The sequence below is a fragment of the Plectropomus leopardus genome, chromosome 7 (assembly GCF_026936395.1).
Source record: "Plectropomus leopardus strain MGB_pleo_1.0 chromosome 7, ASM2693639v1, whole genome shotgun sequence".
NCBI classification, from domain to species: Eukaryota; Metazoa; Chordata; class Actinopteri; order Perciformes; family Serranidae; genus Plectropomus; species Plectropomus leopardus.
The window spans coordinates 29,316,952-29,329,294 of NC_142182.1; the positions used below are offsets into that span (position 1 = coordinate 29,316,952).

The 12,343-nt window shown below is 41.9% G+C and overlaps 1 protein-coding gene across 2 annotated transcripts in view; it reads left to right on the plus strand.

Moving 5' to 3' along the window:
• Positions 1-12,343, plus strand: part of LOC121950337 (A-type voltage-gated potassium channel KCND2-like) — a 43,890-nt gene that overhangs the window by 22,382 nt on the left and 9,165 nt on the right. The gene's annotated exons all lie outside the window — the stretch shown is intronic.

Here is a 12,343-nt window from a genome sequence, read left to right on the forward strand (position 1 = left end):
TTGTCTTCCATGATTGGCAGTTAAATAACTTTTTGGTTTTGAACTGTCAGTAAGGACATCAGATTTCAGGTCTGGTGATGGGCATTTTCAATTATTTTTTGACATTCACGTTTAATAGTTTAAACACTTAAAGGGAGCACTCCAGCAATTTATTATTGTATTTTCATAAAGAAATTCGAGAGAAAAATAACAAGGAATTGTCACAGCAAGTAGTATAGGAAAAACTGGAAAGGGAATACTGGATTTACTCTTACCAAAAATGCAACATGAAATCATTTTCATTTAACCCTTTCTGATTGGTAAATGCTCACTTCTTTTAAACTCAGCGTTTTGTGTTTGTAACTCAGGCATGATGAACCTTGATGACACCATTATGACAGCTTCAGGGGTTATTATTTTAAGCTTGACAAAGCTACTCCGTTCAGCCACAGATTATATTATACATCTGTTTTTCAGGCTGTTCTCATTTGTTCTTATAGCTAAGAAAGGTAATGCACTATAATTCTTATGTAACCCACATAATTGTGAGCCAGGAGGCAGTGATTGTGTGTCCTATGGGCTGCAGGCTGTCCTCCCTCATATAAGCAAATGAGGAAGTCGGGTGACATAGTATAAAGAGTGACAAAGTCCGGGTACAGACAGGGCGGCAGAGAAAAACAGACACAGGACTTTGACCCTAGACACCTGGGCTTGTGTCCTGTGTGAAACCAAAAGTCAGCATGACTTTTGTGAATAATCTCATCAGTTCCGTGGTGGCGAATCCCATCTTGTCAAATACCGCCACTTCATCAGTGGACTTTGGTGTCAGTCACCAATGCACATAGGCACCCTTCGCAGCAGTATGATACGCTCCAAACAGTAGCAACTACTGTGTTATAAAGAACAAGAATGTCTCTATAGGGATGTGTCAAACAAACACCAGACATCAACTCAGAAGCCTGCTGTTTGTTTCCTGTTTGAAACCAAAGTTATTTAATTTGAATGTAGTGTGCTTGTATGTGTAGCATACAATGCTTGTGATGTATGTTACATGACGTATGTCGCGTGACACTACATTACATCTGTAACAACCATATTTATTTTAAGCCAAGCCATGATTTCTTTGTTGTTCTACCCTGAGGCAATAAACTTAAAAACTAAGCATTTTACCTACACTGTAAGTTTATTTTGAAAAAGACTGAATGCATGTAATGAGCAGAAACTATGCACTTACTGTGATTTTAAAACAACAAGTGTAAATTGACCCGCTGTCAGTACATCAGGAGGGTACTACTGAGCATGTCGTTTTTTTGACGTGTGGATCCATGGTCAAAGCAACGGTATTTGACGAGTTGGGATGAGAACATGTTGTGTCAGGTCAACGTCCAATCATGATTTCTTTTTTCTGAACCTAACCTAATAGCTAGCGGCTGATTTGTGTGATATCTTACAAACCACTGTATGTGCATGACTTTTCATAAAGATACATGTTTGTTTTTTTTAAGCTGAGTAGTACTTGTTGTGATGAAGAAAAATGATCCTCATGTGTAAAGATTGTGGAGCGCCCCTTTAATCAAAAAATCGCTCAGTAGATTAATCAATACTGAAAATAATAAGTAAATATGCACCATCTGTAGCTGGTGAAAACTGGCACATTTAAATAAAACACCATGTAAATGTTTCTTTACAGTGGCTGTTTTATTACCAAGAGCGCAAACTCACTGAGCCCAAAATCTGGTGACTCTGTGCTCTGCCGTTAAAAAAGCAGATTTTTAGATACTGTAGCTCATGAATGCACACGCTGCAAACTCAGAGTTAAGGGGCCATTTGGTGGAGGGAGCTGATATCCAGCGGCTGCTCTGTGTGGAATCGCACATCAAAGTTAATCTTGCACCGTCTGCTCTGGCGCCGCGGAGCACTAATCTGCTGTCAGTGTGATGAGGCTCCTGGACCAGTTCCCCTTTCCAACACAGAGGCACTAATCCGCAAGACCTTTCACGTTTTTCCTCTTCTGCATCACCTGACCACACAACAAAAGTCACAGGGGTCACATTGAAATCTCATCTCATCAATACTAGTTGGCCATTTGCATTGTCTTTATTTACAGTATGTGCCACAAAGAGGCCAAATTGGTCTGTTGTGCCCTTGTGAGGAGGAATTTCACATTGCAGAATACATTTAAACAACAATACAAGTAATACTTTTTTACACGGATATAACTAATGCTACTACTGCTATTACCAGGTGTTTAACAATTCATAAATCTTGATTAGAATATAAATTCAATGATCCATGATCCAATATCATCAATACAAAGTAAAAAAACATCAATTCATGTTGTCATCTTTAAGATGCGCTTTTATTTTGAAATTCCCATGGCATGTCTGTGTCGCCATTTCTGTCCAAGCAATCCTCCTTCCTAAACTTTCAAACAGTGCTAGCATTACAGCGCCAGGCGGACAATGGCAAGCACTCAAGAAAAAGACACTGATATTGTCTCATATTGATCACACGCCCCTGTGTTGAATCGAAATCAAATCACGGCAGACTTTGTCTAAAGAATGAATCTTGCATTGTATTGCGTTCTAGCTTGTGATTTAAAACCCTTGTTATTACTATATCCTGACAGTAGTTCATGGGACAGAGTGCTACTATTCGTGCTCCTAATAGCATTTGCAGCAGCATGCCTGAATGAAAACAACCAATCAGAGCCAGGAGGAGTCTCTAACACATGTCAATCACTACTTGTGCAAATGCTGCGCTGCCAACAACAGTGTACATAGCAAAGACAAGTAAACAGAAGAAGACTGACGATGAAAGGCATGCTGAGAAGGAAGATTAAAACCGAGTGCGAGAAAAAGCAAGAGTAAACACTGACGCGGCTTCTCCAAGGTGGAGAGAGCTACAGGACCTGAGAGGATTCAAAAACTATGCCAGCTCGGGCTTGATTTAAATCTCTCTTTTTAGCTTGCTTTTGGTCGTCAGTCTTCTTCTGTTTACTTGTGTCTGCTGTGTACGCTGTCATTGGCAAAGAAGGGATGGGCTGTTTTTCATTGCTTGTGGTTGTTCCTCAGCCAGCGTTTCCAAACCTCATCCTGAAAGATGAAGAATTGTGCTTGTGATGCGTAGGTTAGGGTGGTTGTGTATGGTGTGCAAGAGCAGCAATTGACACTGCGCACACTTAAGAGACTCCTCCTGGCTCTGATTGGTCAATTTCTTCAAGGGTGCTGGATTCTTGCAAGGGACAGTATCCCAGTATATTGTAAATGCATATACTGTAGATTTACATAATAAAAAATGATATGTTTACTGGAAGAACAAAAATACATTTTATAAAAAGCAAGCAAATGGAATTTGATAGTGTCCACGGTCTCAGTCAGATCCACCCATCGCCAGCCTTTTGCCCAGATATTGCGACTTCAAGATGGTGCCGGCCGAGATGCTGAACTCGAGGCTTTACATGGAAGTCCACAAAGCAGTGGGTGAAGCTATGGTTGCTATGTCCATTATTTATAGTCTATAGAAAAATATGCATTTCAGCTAGGGCTGTCAAATTATTTATTTTTTAAATCGCGATTAATTGCAGAATTGCTACAGTTAATTGCAATCAATCACGTTTTTTTAACCACATGTTTTCAATTCCATTATTTTGCATTGCAAAACAGTTTGTAAGTCCATACTGACAAGGTAAAGCAATTCTTACAAAATTGTCTTCATTAGGAATCACATGATTGCAAAAAACAGCATGGGGCTAGCATAAAGTGGGCATGCCTGTAAAGGGTAGGCTCATGAGTACACATAGAAACCATTTTCATTTAGACCCTAGATTGAGGTCAGAGGTCAAGGGACCACTGTTAAATGGCAATACCATTTTTCCATTGCCAAAATTTAGCCTAACTTTGGAGTGTTATTATGCCCTCTCACTGAGAAACTTATTAGTTAATGTCACTGGATTCCTCAGGTCTACTAGTTTCATATGATACCAGTATAATCACTGCAGCTTTAAAACCCAGCGTGGTACAGCCTCTTAAACCAGGGGATATATCGGCCAGCGGTTTAAAAAAATGAATGCGTTTACGCTGACAGCCCTATTTTCAACGGATATCGTAGTTACAATAATATTATTCATGTGAATCAGCCACCTCCAGTTGAATTTGTAAAATATGACAGGAAACATTTTTTTCATCCTCTCTTCTTTTTTGTAAATGTAACACCTTTGTGTGGAGCTGTGAATGGGGGGATTATAGGATGGACACCAAAGTGGCACGGTGGACACGAGTTTTGGCGAATTGCGTATATTGGGCATGTACTGTCAGACCCGCATACAACAGAGGTGAGGCAACTCTCTGCCTGCTCGATCAAAACTTGCTGTGTTGAAGAACATGCCACCACCCTCTCGCTCATACGCCGATTAACCTATGATGAATACGGAATGAGTTCATTAGCATAATCGCTCGAGTGTCTGATGATTTCATTTTATTATCACGTTCTCTCATAATCCATAGCTCTGGCGCCCCTTCATGCCTCCAACCCCTCTTTCATGTTCCTTTGCCCTCCCCATTCAGCCACCAAGCAGTGTAATTGCATTATCAAAGTATTATACTGAGGTTGTGGGAAGATATTTTTAGCCCCTGGCTTTCTAAAGCAATGTAAAGAGGGTGAGCAGAAATCTAAACATGGAATGACAAATTAGACTGTTTGAGCCAGTTTACCTTGGTTTCATCATGTCCTCCTGACTGATCGAGGACTTTCATCATCCAGACCTCCCCCTGACACAAATTACCACTCTCCCATTTGCTGTTTGCAGGATAGCATGCTATTTTTATGGGTCCATGTGGATACTTAACCCTCGTAAAACTTCTATTAATACAGAACAGCCATTCATCTTGTAATTAAAAGAAATTGCCACGAGGAATTGGCGGTAATCATGACGACGAGGAGCCGTAGTAGAGGTGACTTGGCACATAATAGCGGTGGAATGGGGCTGCTTTTTTGCATAGGACAGCAGTTGTTTCTCAAGTGTCAGCAGGTGTAGACTGAGAGACTGGAGAAGAGCAGAAGAAAAGAAAAATGTCAAGCAGGGGCTGTGCTAGCACTGCATGATAATAGAAAAGGAGGAGAAAAAGGAAGAATGAAGCGTTTCATCTTCATCTCATAGTTAGAGGCAGGCAGGTCCAGGCAGAGGAAGGGTGAGTCAAAGTCAGGAATGGAAGAGCGGTAGAGAGGAAAGCTTTTTATCATCCCTGACTCTTAAGAAGATCTCCCAAATGAGAGAGGGCGTGCATGCTAATGTCAAAACCGCTGTGATAACTAGCCGCCTGGTTTCGCAGGGTGAGGGTTAAGCTGGGATTTGGAGGGCTGAGGGAATACATGTTTGATATGTGAGCGAGAGAGATGAGGTGCCTTTGCCAGAGCTATACGTGAGGGATTATTCTATATGGTTTATCTGTGTCTGCATGGCTAAAGAGAGAGGAATTTCTCCGGCCTTTATTGGTTCTGTGTAGTTTCTGAGACTCCAAGCTGAACCTCCAGCTGGAGGATCAAACCCACGTTGACACTGCTGCATTGCAAAGTCTTCATTTACAATGCATTGACACTGACTGGCATGTAGCCATTGGCGCTATGGCTGTTTCCTTGAACTTCACGTGCTAACCTTCAGCTCTACCAGTCGCCTTGCACAAATCTGCAGAGACTGGATCTCAGCTGGATTGTGGAAAGCACAGAAAACAATCTCTCACATCTGTTCTTCACTTCATTTTACTGTGCATTTTTGCCCACAGTCGGCAATGTTCACCTATCTCAAAGTTGTCCTTCCCTGTAGCTATTGTTCACAGTTACTCATACTTGAGTGCTCTGTTTTTCCTACCACACGTATTACACCAGGCAGTGCGGTCCTCCGGCTCCCTCCTATCTCTGCTTTCCCATCTCCCCATTATGTTGTGTAGTTCTGCCAGCCTCTCCGTCTTTCCCTTATCACCTGCAGTGAAAATCTAGCAGGCTAATCCCAGCGCCTGTGGGATTCCCCCCTTCTATAATGATGTATATCTGAGGGATAGCATCAGAGCAGAGTCCTATCAGCCCACACACTCTTAATCCCATCAGTCTTTGGTGTCCAAACCCAAGAGAGGCAGCGTTTTGGATGTTGTGCTCCCGTGCTGCAGCCAGAGATGCAGTGCAGAACATCGGGAATGATACGTGGCGTTTAGGGATCATGTTGGAGATCATGTTCATTTATTGTGCTTCTGATTCCTGAAACCTTGTGGTGTGTCTCCTGGAGGATTGCATTGCAGTGGCACGCGCTGTAGCAGTGCCACTGCATTGAAAAATTCCTGCAGGGTGATAGCCACCAGTGATGCTGCCAGTCTCAGTGGCATTGCAAGGATTTTATTTAACAGTCTGTTCACGCTGGAAATGGATAAATACAGAATGTGCTTAATATTTTAACACGCTGACCAAAACACAAAACAGATTTACATTTGCCTCATCAATAATATAGATTTATGTTACACCAGAGTTTTCTTTTGTTCAACTTGCTTCACTTACCCTTGTTTATCTGTGAATGCAGCAGTCTGCTGTTTGCTGCATTTCTCTCCTCTCACTCTGTGGTCAGATTCACAATGCCTATTGGCACAGAGGCGAACGATCATATAGCCTTTCTTTTCTTGTTTTTACACACTACATTTTTTATGAGAGCTCTTAATATGACATAACCACCCTCAAGACCTCTCCTGCAGTACTCCATAAATCTTGCGGTCTTCACAAATACACCCCAGAAAATTTATATCATCTTGTCGCTCATGTTAGTATGCCTCTGTGACATGCAGGCAGCGCAATCCATTTTCTTGAGATTCTGAATTCATAGTTGTATGAGCATGATGGAGTTCGGGAGGAAAATTACATTTTTTTGGTACATCTATTATTTAACTGTCAGCAAGGATGAATATTGTGCTCTTTCAGCCTTGTGGTGAGGGAACAGAGAACCGTATTGTCATGGAGCATTGCTCCATTTGCTCCTTGTCATGACTCGTAAAAAATGGAGGCTTTCTCGGTTGGTCAGTGTAAGGCTTCATCACTTCCATGTCAAGTCCTCAGATAACATTTTAATGTTGTGTCCACTGTGACACTCTCTGATCCTCGGCTGTAGCTTTACTTTTCACATCACGCCCGCAGGACATGTCGCCACCCTGAGGATATCCGATACTTCCCGACCTTGCCAGTCTCCCGTTGTCCCAGCACTGTTTCAATGCCTCTTTCTGTCATTATCAACTTTTGATTGGTACAGTCAGTGACAGTATTGGAGTTTCAGGATAATTGACAGGTTTTGGTCTCACAGGTTTGGAGGGCTTGTCTGTGCTGTGGAAGCCATTGAACTGTGAAACTGAGCGAGTGAATTACCCCAGGAAGCACTGATAGGGAGCTTGGTGTGCGATGGGACGGTTGGTGAAGGTCAAATAGGAAATCATGCATTCACCGAATTATCAAAGGCATGATGACACTCGATGCAGAGAGCATGTTTGGAATTTACCCACCTCATCTTTTTGAAATGATAAAAAATGCAAATTCGTTGTCAGACTAAAAGTGGTTGACCTTGACATTTTTTTCCCACAATAAAGTGCTTTTTCAAATTAATGTCTTGTTTTAGCATCTCAAAGAGCATTTCATAGTGAGTTCACCGAGTCTCAACTCGCACAACAGATGCCAGGGAGTCCAGTGAATGTGCCTCAGGGCGTTTTCCCTTGCTTGCAGATAATAAGAAACAAACGCAGAGCGAGATGTGAATATAAACCAATCTCATGGAAGAAGGTGAGATTGAAATTAATTTGAGATTCAGATTATCAGATTGCAGGCCCCTCAGCAATTATTGGCATGAAACAACGGGTATAGATGATGCATGAGATAGGGCAGTGTGCTTAATTTATCTTGATTCTAATCAGCTGATGAATCAAAATGCCTAATGTTTTAATCAAATTAGTTTCATTCCTTTGCCTTCTCGTTGAAATATCAAAGTGGAGGAGATCAAAGTGCAGTTTGATGAGATTCAATGTCTTTACCATGACGGATTTAATAGAACTGCGGCACACACTTCAGCGGCTCCAGTGTCTTTATCACAAAGGTTTTTCTTCATTTGAACACTTTGACCTTCATTGCACACGTCAGTGGAATCAATTGCTGCAAGGCCATGCATTCCCTTTACTTTTATTGTTGGGCTTTACCACAGTCTCTTCTGCAGGAGTTAGTTTCACGGTAAAACCCAGGAAGTGGAGGCTAGAAGTGCCATGACAGAGGTGCCAGTGGATGATTGGATTTTAACGCTGGTGACAAAGCGCTCTCAGCTGAAAGATCTGCCACAATCCCCCTTGGATCCTAATTGTCAGCACTGCTAAGCCTTTGGCGGTGATCTCAACTGGCGTGTGAGTTGGTGGGACAGCAGGACTTACTTTAGACCTCTATGATTACATCAGAAACTTAAGCCTGTGATCACTTAAGAGGGGTTTTTATGTAAGTGTTGCCTTTCTCCTGCCAACCCCCCAAAACTTTTTGATAGGTGGGTTTATTTCTGTGCAGCGAAGCAGCACTGCAGATAATCAGAGCAGGTCAGATTTTCACAATTTCAGCTCATTTTATCTGAAAAAACTGCATTTCATTTGTTTGATTTTAGAAACAAAAGTCCCGCCCTTGTCTCTGCAAAGAGAAATAAACAAATGACGTGTTTGTTAAGTCATCCAGATATCTTTTTTTTTTTTTTTTTCCTCCTCCTGCTTCCCACTAACCAGATGGCAGTCAGATTTCAGACACAGGGTTCTGGAAGACAATCAAGGAACAAGATTGCTTTTTTAGGAAGGGGGATTGGTTTAACTAGATGTCAAATTAAAGGCCCTTTCACACACACACACACACACATACGCACACACACAAACAAACAAGTGCATGTTTTCGTGACCGCTTGTGTGAGCGTTGCTGCATGTTTTGGGGTGTTCTGCGCTTGCTGTGAGGCGGTGAGGTCATGTACAGAAATCTGTCTCAGAGCACCCCCTGACGGAATACCGCACTACCTTTAAGGTCAACGGCACAAACTCTGCCACGCAGGTTGATACAGGGACTCATGAATGTTTGATTGGTCTATTATCCGAGCCGGGCGGGGACATTCATCCACCCGCTTCTGGAATTCAAATATTCCTTTTAGTCTGACATTTCTCCCACACCGTCTCAGGCGAACCCCCACTTTCACTCTCTCTCTCTCTCGCCGCGCTGAGCTTCATCCGCAATGCTGTCATCTCACTGTAGGACAATTCTACAGAATGCGCTGTTTTTAAAAGCGGCGCGAGTGCGAGCGCAGTATGGTTTCAGGTGGGTGGAACTGGGGAATTGATACTCAGTCATTCCGACACTCCTCTTCCTCCTCTGCAGGGTGGATAAGAATCTGGCCATCCATCTTCGTGTCTCACCCATGTCAGCTCGGGGTAGCAAACGTGGGTACCTGGTAGTCAGAGACAACAAGAACAAAGCAGGAACATTACTTTAATCTCTCGTTGCTTCTAATTCCTCCCTCTGCCGTCATCCAGGAGGCAGAGCTTTGTGTATCTCAGCTTCTCCCTTATGAACAATCCATCACTGTTAGTGTTTCTCTCCAGAGTGCGCTTGCTCCTTTCTTTTATTATTTTTTTTTCACCTGCTCGCTACTGTGCTTCAATAGAAAGGACTGCAATACATTCCACAGATGACTGTGCCGACTTATTTTCACATCCAGCAACATCTTGCCACTCCTCCCATTTGAATAATACACACGTGAGCAGCCACATTTGTGTGAGAGAAAGCTTTGCTGCATTTTTTATGCGGATCTCTTAATAGGCTTTCAACAGTACATCCGGAATCTATAATTGACACCTGCTGTCAGGCTTCGTCGGTGATTACATAGGAAAATGACTTGACCTGTAATGAACTGTAAAACTAATGACATCTGTGTGAGATTACTCAACTTGAAAGCAAACTGTTGTACATGAAGTCCCATCAAGCGTGATATTAAAATGTCCACTTTTACATCTTTCCTCCCAAGCTCTGTAAAAGCCCAGGCTGTTGGGCCCAACGTGATGGAAACCTGAGGCTAATGACTCAAGCAGACGGCCGTGGGCATTAGACAACTTCATTTATGAAATAGTCAACCTCCCGTGTAGCGATACATTCACATTACCCTGCCTCACTTGAGAGACGCACGGCTGTCACAGCCACTGAGCAATGCTGATGTCCTTTCCTACCTGCATTCATCTTACTCTCAGGAGGTAATGGTCTTCTCAGGTCATTTGCGCATTAGGGTCCCGATCATTCATCTCACCCACCTGCAATCCTGTGGAAAGCTGGTCCTCCGCAGCACATAGAAGAATGTTTAGAAGACAAGGAAAACATACATGCTGTGAATCATTTATTTGCCCCATCTTCCTTTTCTGCGGCTGCCCGTGGTCTAAAGTGTCTGCAGAGGGCCATTCATGAACATGCAGGTTGTGTTCAAATGATTTGTGGGTGCAATTTGGAGGTTTTTGCCTTGGAGAAATCAGAGTTTATTCCCTAATTATTTCATGAGTGATAATCGCCTCTCTGTGTGGCAACAGAATGTCTAAATGCGGCTAAATGGTGAGTTTGTTAGTCTTGTGAGAGGTAGAGGTGTTAAGAATGTGTACATGACTTTACTGAATCACCATTGTCACAAACAAATCAGTAGCTTTCTGCAGTGGAGCTCCTCTCAGTGGTTACAGCCCACATGTCTCCTAGATATTACATTTACAGCTAATTTTTAAAAAGCCTGTACGTTCACGACATCACAGCATTTCCCTAGCCTTAACCAAAGTGCTGTTGCTGCTAAACCTAAGACGGGAGTCTGGAAGTGAACTTGAATTTCTGGTGTCAGGGTCCTCCCCAACCATTTCCTCCAGTGTAGTGTTTCATTAAGACATGTTGTCTGTGAACATAATCCAGGCAGCAGTTATGTCACTATAATGTTATTAAGGAAGCAGTTTATTAACATACAACCATGATTTCTAGGAGACAGTTGCTGGTTACTGAGTTTTGTTTCTTCATCGAAAGCTTTTTAAAAGACTAAAAGCCACAGAAATAATCATGATTCAATAAGTTTTTCTGACAAAGTTGACTGCTGAGCCATTAGCCTACCCTGACATCACTGAACTGAGGACAGTCAGAATCTGTGCTGAATGATCTGTTCACCTACTGTTGTATGCACTAAAGTGCATTTGAGTATTAATGAATGATGCATGCATGATGTTTGTCAGTTTAAAAGACAATTTTGCAATGCAAGGAAGCTGCAGTTTCCTATAGACTTGTCATAGTACCATTTCATTTTGTTTGAAACCATTAAGGGAACTACATCTCTCCTCTTGTCTGATATACAACACCAACATGAAGGTTTGCTTGGAACATCAACATTTCACTCACTTTTTTCCCCAGAATGAGGGAAAAAGTACTAAATGAGGTGGAAATCATCACAAGTGTGGCCATGTTGAGAGCAAAGCAAAGGAAAGTTTAATGTTAACATGCGGGACTGTTAAAGGTAAACTATACAGTAATTGTCAGTTATTTTTTGTATATAGTATCACTGGTGAAAGCCAACTCCAGATTCACTTGCTATATGTATATATTTTTCTCTCTGCCGTGTCAGCAATTTTTGAAGCTTCCTCTTGGATGCCTGCTGCTGAAAGTCTAGCACCTGTACATGAAGTCACTTACGCAACTTTTGGATGTGTAGTTCAAATTACTTATTTTCTTAGTCTTATTCTTTAACATTTTTATAATAAACTGCGACTTAATTGACATGCAGAAATATTTTTTGGTATAATGTATATGCAGGATTTTCCTAAACCACAATGTATGAAGTAATCCCTCTTAGTTATGACTTATGACCCACTAGACGTGTGTGGCTGTGTATTTATCGTCAGAGTCTCTGCCCTCTGCCTGGATTTTCGTATTTTCTTCTTATTTTATGAGTTTTGAACGTTACTGGGCACAGCGTACAGGTGAGGTCAGGACTTAATAAACAGGTACTGACCAGGGACCAGACCTTAAGCAGCACCCATCCAAGAGGAAGCTACAAAAATTGCAGACACACTGCTGAAAAAATACAAATATAGCGGCGAAACACCAAGTTGACAGAGCTGGGGTTTGCGATGCTTTTTTCAAACAGTAGACAGGAAATTTGTATAGTATACCTTTCAAATTTACAAACATCATATGTGTTTTTCATGGCACAATTGAAAAAGTAGCAAAAAATTATTTGTCACTTGCCGTTAACTGAAGTTCATATTTTTTTTCTAAATATGTCCCATAGAAGTCCAAATGAAGAGTAGGGCATTTGCGTCTT